This window comes from Toxorhynchites rutilus, chromosome 3, assembly GCF_029784135.1.
Source record: "Toxorhynchites rutilus septentrionalis strain SRP chromosome 3, ASM2978413v1, whole genome shotgun sequence".
Classification (NCBI taxonomy): Eukaryota; Metazoa; Arthropoda; class Insecta; order Diptera; family Culicidae; genus Toxorhynchites; species Toxorhynchites rutilus.
Window position 1 is genome coordinate 109067431 of NC_073746.1, and position 12166 is coordinate 109079596.

Sequence of the window (12166 nt, forward strand, 5' to 3'; positions counted from 1 at the left end):
TGGATTTTTCAAGATAAGCAGTTTTAAAATGACAGCAGAGATAAAAAGCAGCAGAGATTATAAATTCGGTCAGTTCCTATTGGTCAAATTTCTAATAATGTGGGACAATCCTACAGACATACAAACATACATACAAAAAGTTCAAGCTAAATAAAACCGTTTAATAGAGTATTTTGCTATTCTGTGATTGCGGCCATCTTGGATTTGCATTTTTCATAAATAACCGTGTTCTACTAGTCAAGCCCTTCCATTTGATACCCATATTGATGAGGTTTGAGAAAATATGTGGTCCGCCATTTTGTAATGGCAACCATCTTGGATTTGCATTTTCCATGAATAACTGTGTTCTACTAGTCAAGCCCTTTCATTTGATACTCATATTAACAAACATACAAACATACAAACATACAAACATACAAACATACAAACATACAAACATACAAACATACAAACATACAAACATACAAACATACAAACATACAAACATACAAACATACAAACATACAAACATACAAACATACAAACATACAAACATACAAACATACAAACATACAAACATACAAACATACAAACATACAAACATACAAACATACAAACATACAAACATACAAACATACAAACATACAAACATACAAACATACAAACATACAAACATACAAACATACAAACATACAAACATACAAACATACAAATATACAAACATACAAACACACAGTGAAGGTAGGAACGTCAACGGGCATATTAGGATCGATGCCAGTGAGATTCTAATTACGGCATACTGGTAATAACGATACATGACTGATTTGGAATGATTTGGAAGAGACGCTATAGGGCTGACAGCCGCGCTATTCCGTTTCTTTAGTAGAGCAGGGTGACTCCTTCTTGAAACGGCTAGCGGGTTACTGGCGTGACTGCCTCCGTCCCGTTAAAAACCTGGCAGGCCTTCAGGTACGTTCAAAACTCGTTGATCGTGTGGGCTCAGATGTAGCATTCCTGTCTTGCGCTGATCCGGCTCTGAGTACGGTACACCATGAAGGACTGTGCCAACCCTCTGCATGGCCTCCCTGCTCGCATAGACAACCATGGGATCACTGAAGCGACTGCACATGCCGAGCGGAGATAGCGGCCTGAAGGTGGGACCCACTTACATATGGAGTACACACAAAATACAATAGAAATCGAGAGCGAACAAGAAGACGTAAACATCTTCGCAAGAAAGGTACAGGTGATGAGATTACCGATTTCGAACCAATATCAGGTACCAAAATCCAAGAAAGCAAGAGCAGAAAAAGCGGAGAATGCTCTGCAAGAAGCTGTGCAGAGTAAAGGCCGTTTTATATTATCCAGCACGTAGCGTTAACGGCACGTACCGACACCGGCAGACAAATACATGATGTATTCATATCATCAGGCATAGCAACTTCTCTGTAGGGAACGGCAGCGCAGACGGAGCGGAGAAATGCTACTGATGATTGAACCGATGTCGTACCGAAGAGCGACGATCGCACCCATACCACGAACTTCGACGTTTGATTTGTATGTATGGTGCTACTCGCCCGTGTAGCTCGTGCCCGGCACCGGCAAAATATTCTTTTCGAGAATTCCTTCATGCATTTGTTTGAAACGTGCTGTGTATGCCCGGAGCTGTTCCGCTATATATACGCATACACATTTGAAACGTACGCTATAATATTTGTCTTGCATGAAACGTGCCGTGCCGGTTACGCTACGTGCCTGATAATATAATATTACCTTAAGGCAAAGGAAGTGATCTTACCACCGACGGTATACTCTACCCCACTAACCGCAAAGAGGAGAAGGCAAACTCCAGAAGAAAAGAAGACGAAAAAACACAAAGATGGCAGTGAAGGTGCTAGGGGTAAAAAAAAGGAAAACAAGGAAGAGCCGAGCGGGTGGCAGACAGTCGAAAGGAAGAAAAAAGAAAACAAAAAGAAAGGAAAAACTAAGCCTAAGATGGAGAAGCAGAAACCAGAAGCTCTTATGGTGAGCGCAGCGGAGGTTGCGACCTATGCCGAGATCCTGCGGAAGGTGATAGAAGATGCGTCCTTACAGAATCTTGGGGAAAACGTGACCAGAATAAGACGAACACAGAATGGAGAAATGTTGTTTGAATTGAAGAAGAACCCAACGATTAAAAGTACACAGCTAGTAGGCTTTAATTTGATATGTCGATTATCTGAATCGGTCTAGTAGTTCAAAAGTAATAAATTTTTGAAAAAAGTCATTTTTGGGAAAAAAGGGAAAAATGATTTTTTTGACCATCGGGTAACTATATATTATTTGAAAAATCCTCAGCTTTCCATAAAAATATAAAAAATATAGCGCCCTTGGTCCCGAGACCATGAAAACTATAAAAAACAAATACAATCAATAATGACAAAACCAAAACCTGATTTTTTTGCAAGCGTAGCATTTTTCCAAGAATGACTAGCTAATTAGCTTTAATTTAATATGTCGACCGTCTAACTCGGTCTAGTAGTTCACAAGATATTTCGGATCACCCTAAAATGAAAATGGGCACCTTAACAAAAAAAAAAAAAAAAAAAATACGGGTCTAATAGTTTGCGATAAAGAACGAAACTACCACTTTTTATGAAAATCTGAGAACTACTATATCGGTTTGACATGGAATGTCTGTATATGTAGTGGACAAAAATATAGGGAAGAAAAGAAAAATCGATGTCTAACTGATTTTTCACAATTTTGTGGACTAACTGAATTTTTTCTTGAAAACATTTCTCGATACAGCATAGTAAAATGCACTTTAAGTATTTTTTTTTCAAATGCTTATCTCGTAGCGTGCGGTGAATCACATAGGGGTTCAAATTGCCTATACAATATTTCCCCTTCGAGCTGATGATTTGGCTTGGGGCATTTTTTATTTTCTTACCCAGCCAGGCCCTTTCAAATATTGAAAATATGGTTCCATCAGAACAAAACTATTAAAAAAGTTCGCAGAAATATTAATTCTATTCGGAAGTCCCCCCGGAATCCATTGTCTGAGAATCGTACTAATTGCCGAAGAAAGAATATAGGACATATCAATCGCACCTGGACGACATTACGATAGGACACGATGTGTTGAGTTAAATCAGATCACTTAATACAGTCAAACATACCCACCCACGCGCAGCACACATTCACACGGACGTGTTCGCTTCGTATTCATTTACGAGAAGAGGCAGATTGGTGTTGTTTATTTATAAACCCAGCTACCTCGGGGGGGGGGGGGGGGGGGGGGCTGGGGGAGAGGGAACGCACTGAGGAAATATTACACAGCCTTCATCGCCTTCCGCTGCTGAGGTACCGTGCCGGGGAGAGCTCTTGATGCATGACACATGAGTTCACGGCGCTTGGCTATTGCCGAGGGTGTGAAAATCAGGCGCCATCGAGTCACATTCGTTCCGTGTTAATTTATTCCTCGATCAAGACTGCTGCTGTGTGAGGGGGGCGATTAAAGAAAGATACTGGGGAAAATGCGTGGAAGTTTCCTGTTGTTCCAAAAGCGGAAGGGTGGTTTATAAAGTGAAAACAATAACCATTCTAGAGAATCAAAATAAATGGATTGTTAAAAAACGGGAAAAACTCACTCACTCGAAAGTGTTCCATTGTTGGGTTTCATGAATGGGAAGTTTAATTGATGCTGAACGTGATGCTGACTTTGAATGGTGTGGAAAATAATGAAGTTGATCAAACGACTTCTCTGACAATTGAGATATAACTTTTTGCGCAACTTGACATTCATCTGGAAGATGAATTAGTATTACGATATTGCAGAATCGTCCGAAACATCATCATCGGTTATGAATATTTCAGCATTGAACGTTTTATGTTTCCGAAACAGAATGCTCGATTCCATCCTGAGTTCATTCCAGAGAAGGTGCTATAACGGAATTACGGCCTGAACTCTATTTGCCAAGTTGATTATAATGAGTTTTATCTCTGCTCGATAAACGCCAACACTTTGCGAGCCGTATCGCAGTTTACACAACACTAAATTGACCAGAGCGCACCTCGAACAAGTGTAACACAATTTCTAGCACAAAGGGCCGAGCTTTTAGCACTCAAGTTAAATTCAACCAAATCTTACCACTGGGAGGAATATTACAAATTTGAAAGATTTTACCCCAGGGGGGGAAAGATGAAGCAGCAAATTCGTTTAGTCGGATCTTCTTGCTGAATAAATCGAAGAGCGTCCGATACAATAGCTACGGGGCGGTTAGCATACAGAGGTACACCATCGGCGGGTGGTGATGGAAATCTAATTTACGAAAAAGTTTTCTTGTTCTGAATAATGCGGATTTTCCTTCCATAAACGAATCAGAGCAGAATGGCATTTACATTCATATGAGACAAAGAAACTTATTCGCTCTGTATGCTCATGTATCGATTACATTCTGGTACCGAAATTGTTTAAGTATAAATGGGGTGTGAATTCGTGTCGGCTTATGATGATTCCACCAACTAAACTATATGTTGCCAAAAACTATCTTACCACGAATTGATATAGCTCATTCGTCGAAAAAATGTTCTGTTTTTAATTTAATTTTTTTTTTGCCAAATCAGATAAGTATGACGGATTATTTAGGAAACAGACGCGATTTCGAGCCACAAATTGACGTACGATCTGCGATTCGTCTCACCAATGTAATAAATTAATTGCTTTAAAACTCTGAGACAATGTTTTCCAGTAAGCGTTCAGTCTTATGTAACAAAATCCTAATTTTGATATAGTTTGAGCCTCCGGAACGTATTTGACACACTGCTTAATGGTCATAAGAGTTGTCACTTTTCACTTTTTCTGACTGTATCAAAGATGATTTCGAGCGAAACACTCTGTTTCATATCCACCATTATTATGAAACTGTTCATTTTGCAAAGAGAAATTACAACACTGCATTTTCACTCTTGTAAAAAATTATCGTTTGACAGCGCGTAGAAACTCACATTATGTAGAGTCGAATATGCTCTTTCAAATGTCTTCGTCTACTGAAGACAGTTTGAATGTAAAATTTGAAATATAAAAGTTAGAGTACAAAAAACGTTTTCATGGTGAACCTAACGCAACTACCGCGATGTACCGGTTATTTTACGAAATAGAAAAAAGAAGTTCTACAAAGTTGCTTACAATAACTGGCGCTACAACATTGTCGAACTATGTTTACCTCTAACTAGAAAGATAAGAAAGTTAGATATTCTTTTTCATCGAAAATTTTCGAATTCGATCCTATTTTTGACAACATGGAAATGAGCGCAGTATCATATGTAACAACTTTGTCGAAGACAGTTCTTGCCTAGAGAATAATTGTCGAGTTTTAGATGCTAATTTCCACTTAAATACACTTCCTGGACCATTGTGCAATGTGGATAGAGAATATTACAGTATAAGGTTCACCCGTTTCCAGCACACAAGCTATTCACGATTTCATACACTGCGTTTCATAACTATAGAACCACTCATTTTTTCTGAGTTTCTAGAGATATGTATGAAGTCGAATGAATTGAAGTATATAATGTAGGACATAACAACTATCTTCATTTAAAAGACTGGTCATTTGAACTTTATTGTTGTGTTCAGGCGCGAAACATTCAAAAAACAAAAAATCCAGTTTTTCATAACTATAGAACCAGATGGAAAATTTTTCATTCCTTTACAAAATTTACGTCAATTTCCAATGAATTACAACAAGTTTCTAATTCGTAGATCATCTTAAGTTCATCAGTTCAAATAACCTATTCGGGGTGGTTTTGACCAAGATGCGCCATGTTGTAGTGTGTATCTCGTTCTACGCAGAGGATATTGCTCGTTTAAGCTTTTCAAATTTAAGCTTGTTTACCAGATCAAAACCCAATCAAGAACTTATGAGGAGTGATCGTACGAATAGTAGATGCAGCTTACAAGCAGTATGAGTGTTTTGAAGAGCTTAAACGAGCAATATCCTCTGCGTAGAACGAGATACACACTACAACATGGTGCAGCTCGGTTAAAACCACCCCGAATAGGTTATTTGAACTGATGAAGAACTAAACATGACCTACGAATTAGAAACTTATTGTAATTCATGTGAAATTGACGTTAATTTTGTAAAGAAATGAAAGTTTTTCCATCTGGTTCTATAGTTATAAAAAACTGGATTTTTTGTTTTTTGAATGTTTCGCGCCTGAGCACAATATACTGCAATTCATCCGACTTCTTACATATCCTTGGAAACTAAGAAAAAAAGAATGGTTCTATAGGTGTGAAACGCAGTGCAGCATTCACGGTTTATTAGTCATCTAGCTATCGACCAGACCACAGCGAGGTTTTCCAAATGGCTTTTCTCAATGCCGAGAATATAGTTTAGTTTTCCAAATTGGCATTTTTCATGGCTATAGGCGAATGAACTGTGGAGTTTTCAATCCTCTATAACTAAACCATGATTGTCATTATTGAAGTCGCAGTCCTACCCCAACTAGCAGACAGCAGTCTTTCTGAATACTGATGTCAGACACAGCTGTTTTGCTCGATACATAGAAAGAACGGAAAAAAGATATCGCATACGATGGTGCAATTTCGTTTCGATGGAGGTACCGCGTCGATTTTCATGCCATCTGGTGGAGAGTGCTTCTCTATGTTTACACCACATCATTTCTGCATCTGTATTGGGGTGTGAGTTTAAAATTCTGGAAACGAGAGCGTAACGTTCGGGGTGCGAGGATTTGAGCGTTAATACTTTGTCGGCTGAATGATCTTGAAAAATCACTTTCAAAAAATAAAAGGTGTACTAGTGATGCTTGTTAATTATTCACAAAAAAAAACGTTTTTCCATAGTTCAAGAACTGCTTTGAAAGCAAACTATTGAAATCACAAAAATCTATAAATATTGGTGAAATCGCAAGAATCTATAAATACGCTTGAAAGTCCATCGAAGTCAGAACTAGTCAGCGGTTAATGCATGTCGCTGGATGACCGTTAAAGCACAATAAATATTGTTCTCGGCCTGGCCACCTCAGTGAGACGAGAAATTCTGAACGGACGTGCAGAATTTCTCGTCTCAGAATACACTCTCAGAATATGCGCGAAGCAAGCATAGTGCAGAGCTTGCACTAACGAATAGAAGCAAAGTAGAAGAGAAATATTAAATAGAAAGTACCACACATATGAATTGATGATTTTTTGAGTTATCGGATAAATAACGGTGGTGGGGGAATAATTCGCAATGCATACTGAGTGCGAGTGAGAAATAATAGTAAAATGGTAATGAAAAGCGGATTGATATTGATAATTTTTTTTTGCTGGAAAAAAGCTTCTGCGAATCCTAAAGGATCGTGTTCGGATTTATTGATGTAATGATGAAGAAGTTTTTAATTATTCGCTTACTCTAGCTTTAAGAAAGGTCATTTGAAAACCTCCCTGCTACTTCCATCTGGTCACTCGTGAATGACTTATTGGTGACTTTTTCTGATTGAACAATTAATTTTCGTGAATTCTAGTATTTTATTCTGCTGTATTATAGTGACTTTCAGCCTTTGACTGGTTCGTCACTTGGTCCAATGAATTTATCCCGATGGAAGAATGTTGGGAGTAAGGATCGAACTCGTGACCTTTAACATGAGAGGTATGGATATTAACCACTACGCCAGATCGCTTCCGAATTCGAGTATTGTTTCCAGGATAAAAGTGACGCCAAAGTGCAGCACGTTTCAAGCAGGATGTGAAGAAGGTATTTTTCAGTGGTAAGAACCATGGCCCGAAATTTTCGAAGGTGAAAAATGAAGACCGACTCTACTCTCAGTAGGTTCGATTCGACGAGAACTGCTTCGGCAGTCGTCGTCAACAAAAAATGAATTGACTAGCGTTGACTAGCGAGAATGACTGATAAACTAGTCCAGTCAGTGATTATTCTAACTGACGCGACTAAGAACGAAATTGTTTCCCGCGTATGCAATCTTATTTTTACGTCCATATGAAGAGGAACGAAAACTTGATTTCTGATGCAAAAAAGTAGTTACCTCATTAATGGACGGTTTATTGTCTACCCATCGTGAACTCAAACCAACGAACTTAGACAATTATCAGAGGTATGCTATAAAGGTCCACGCGTTAGTATTAGTAAATAGTGTGCAAAATAGCGCGCACACACTGCACGCTATTCTATACGTATGAGTATATAGTCAGTTAGATAGTCAGGTGACTATCCTCACTTGACTATGACTATGCCGAGCCCTGGTGAGAACTGCGTTTTTCGGGCTAAAAGTGAAGGTGAAATTTTATTTTACATACGCAGCGGTTGTTGCCGACACCGTTACCCCACACATACTCGATTTGGTTTGAAATTTCTGTTGCCGTTCTGAGTGTTCTTTGAAGCGTTGTTTTTAGGAGCAGTGAAAATGTAATTTTAAATAATTTTCAGAGATACTGATAAACTACTTGGATATTCTGTAAGTTTAGTGTTCCAGTGAGCAATCAACAGTACATGTTGATTTTGAGAGTAAATTTGAAAAATTATTGAAATTAGTGTCTTAATTGCCTCTCACTTAATGAAAGAATTTATTCATCGGCGTTTGTCAGAGCTACCGAGGGTTTCATTTTTGAATTTCTATAATATTGGTTTGTTGCTGTTTCGTAGTCCTACGTTGACTATGTGGTCGTGTCATGGACACCACTCTTCTTTTTTTTACGCTGCCCGCGATACCATGGTTAATACATGTTTATGTGTTTTCACGCTAAATCTAAATGTTTTGCCTTCCAAACATTCTGCTGCTGAAATTTGCGTTCTAGAATCGCATAGTAGGAGTTTTGAAAAAGGTCTGTTACGCCCTAGCTGTCCGCATGAGCTCGCTTATTCCTCTCAGGCTCGGTTCAATCACAGCCAGCAAGATCGACTCCAAAAGCGATAACACACGTGTAATTTGGTTTTTCAACGACGTTCAGAGACTGTTTCATTTAGAATTTGGTTGCATAAAGTAGGAGTCATTCCTCAGCATAGAAATAACGTACAAAAGATGTCATTTTGTAGGCGATGAACTCCAAGGGGAAAACACATGAATATTATTCGTCCGCTGTTCGGATGAATTTTCGGGTAATCCCCCCCATCATTTTTTGCACAGTACTGTTGGAACCGTATTTGCTATCTTGTTCCGTCACTTTCCCATTTGAGCTGTTTTTTTTATGTTACTGTCACATTTTCTCAGTCTGTCTATGATAATTGCCCAATATTTCTCGATGGGAAGAAAATCCGGACAATTTGATGGATTCATAGTTTTTTCAATGAAAACGATCTTGTTCTCAACTCTCCTCTCAGTAGCTTCGCTTCGAATAGGACTGCTCTTGCATTCGCCGTCAACATGACTTGAATTGATTAGAAAATAAATTGACGAGCGCTGAGAGCGAGGATGACTGATGCACTATTCTAGCAAATGGTTATTCTAATTGACGTAACGAATGAATACAAATCTCCACACTACTACTCCCCCTGACACGAATCTCGTTACCCGCGTACACAATCTTATTTTAACATCCATATTAAGTGAAACGAAAACTTGATTTCTGATCCAAAAAAGTAGTTACACCTTCAATGGACGCCTCCATTGTTAACCCATCGTGAACTCAAACATCGATACATGCACACATGACACGTGAGAGAGAGACAACGTAAATATAATACCAGGTACAGTAAAACCTGTTTTTGTGCGCTCATGTGCGAATATTTTTATGTGCGATTTGTGCGAAAAAACGATGAGATATCATGTCTCAACGTACAGGAAGAAAACAAAAGCAAATCGAACGTTGATCACGAATGAAATGATCATGATTTGGGTTATTTACTTAAGGAATCCTTTTCATGCCTATCCACCGCCGATTTTTTTTGTTTTCAAATTGTTGAGCGAAAACTATTTTTTAAAGCTACTGAGGAAGTTCAGCGTGATTTTGTTTATGTGATTTTGTTGTGTGCTCTTTCCTTCGCACAAAATAAGTTTGCCTGTATATCACATCGCCTGTGTGATACACACACTCATACAAAGAAGCTAATTTTAGGAACTCTGTACAATTGTCATGTTTTTTATCCCTTTTGTTTATTTTAGGCTCATTAGCATTTTAGCTGTAACAGAGCCGAATTTTAATCGTGTACATGTCACATGTTTATCATATCTAGAATTAGCACATTACACAGTTGCCATTTATCGGCGTTAGAGTATTCTCTTCTATACCATTGCATATGGTACATTACATTACAAAGTAGCCGTTTAGGCGTAAGAGTTTTTCCTTCTGTTCTTCCATTATCCAGTTAGACCGGGCAGCGGAGACAGTTGATTGATCATTGTTGAGTTATTTATAGAACAGCAGCCAGATGTCTTGCAGAGCAGAGCAGTTGTATGGATGAATCAATCTCATTCCGACCGTGGATCGATCTTCATCGCTCATGATTGTTGCGTGTACGTAGTTATTCTGTAACAACACAAAGATGGTGGGCCCTGAGTTTTGAACTCACGATCGATCGCTTACTAAGCGAACGCGCAACCAATGTGGCTACGGAGGACCCCAATTGTCATGTTGAAATTATTTTTTGCTTTTTTCTTTGTCTACCACTACATGAAAAAACGGAGAGTAATATACCTGGTATTCTATTTACGTTGAGAAAGAGAAACGATTTCAGTCTGGAGGGTGTCACTTCAATTTGCCGCGAAATAAAATGAGCTCGGAGCGTCGTAGAGGGAGATGGCAACTAAACGCCCTAAACGGTTGAGTCATGTTGACGGAGAAACTGGTGGAATAAGCAAAAGCTCATTTAAAATTGAATGCAAAGGCGGATTTCTTCATAGTCCCCTGACTATGCTCACTTGAATATTACTTTGTCGAGCCCTGCTGCTTATACCACTTGACGACATCTCATCTGCAATGTCAAGTCAGGTTAGCACTTCACCAGGCCTTTTTCGTAATCGAATGAAAGGCAACATTCTGTTCTGAAGACACTTTTCCTTGTAAACTTTTCCATTCATTGTTGCCCAGGGATGAAAACTTTTGTCTTCTCTCCACAACTACAGATCCCTTGCCAAATCAGCAACTTATGGTCAAATTTATCTGCGTAAACAAATATGAATCTACCAGCAACACCCCCTTTACGCTAGGCAAGGTAAAATTTATTACCGACTATTTGTCCAAAGTCTATTTTTACGTATGTTCGTCCATCGTCCATCAAAATGCATCCTTTGTACTTGGCCAACACTTGCTCGTACAGCTTCTTTGCACCAACCAAAGAAGCCTTTGCTAGCAACCATGTTTTGTTTCCGCGTCCTGTTAGGGTGTTTGCTGGCATCATACGACCGCAAGCCTTCTCGCATACAAATTCGCCGAACTGTACTGTGGCTCGCCGTGTACTTTTTCCCCAAATTCCGCCAGGAGAGCCCAGGATTATTGTGGACTACCTTTGCTCGTAGATTCCGGTCATTTGTTCCACCTCTACGCCTGATTGGTTTCGCCCGATCCAAAGTAAGAGTTTCCCGGTTACGTTTGAGTACGGTATTTGCAGTCGATTGAGGAAATTTCAGGAATTCTGCGATCTTTCCTTCTGACCACGTCAGGTTCTCAACATTTTTCGCGGAATTTTTTCCCGCCCTTCGCGTACCTTCGTCGATAACTTTTGAATGTGTCCTTCCATCTTGATGAAATATTCACTACTGAGTAAACAAATCATCCGGATCAAAACGCTGTCAATAGTTTCTCGATGTGACAACTAGGGGCGCTGTAATGTATATAATAAGCGACCAAATTCTAACTGAAACACGCTTTATTTAATGAAACCTAACTTCCCTATTTCCCTAACAATTACTTAACAATTACTCACTGATGTTTAGGTGGTGTATCTGGCCCCTCCGTTGACTCCTCTGGTCGTTGTTGCGGTTCTGGTCCGAAACGATGGTTGGATCTGGGGCTGCTATTTACCGGAATATCCGGTGCGGTTAACCTCTGGTTACGGTGATGCTGCTGCTTCACTGGGCTATCCGGCACTATTCATACAGCCGGATAGTTAATTGGCCTATCGTCACTACCGATGTGGGTGGCCCTAGTTTCACTTCACCATCCCATGTTCGTGCAAACTTCTAAAAGATGAACGTTCTGTCCTAACAAGTCCGTATTGCAAAACTTCCACTTTACAAGTTGAAA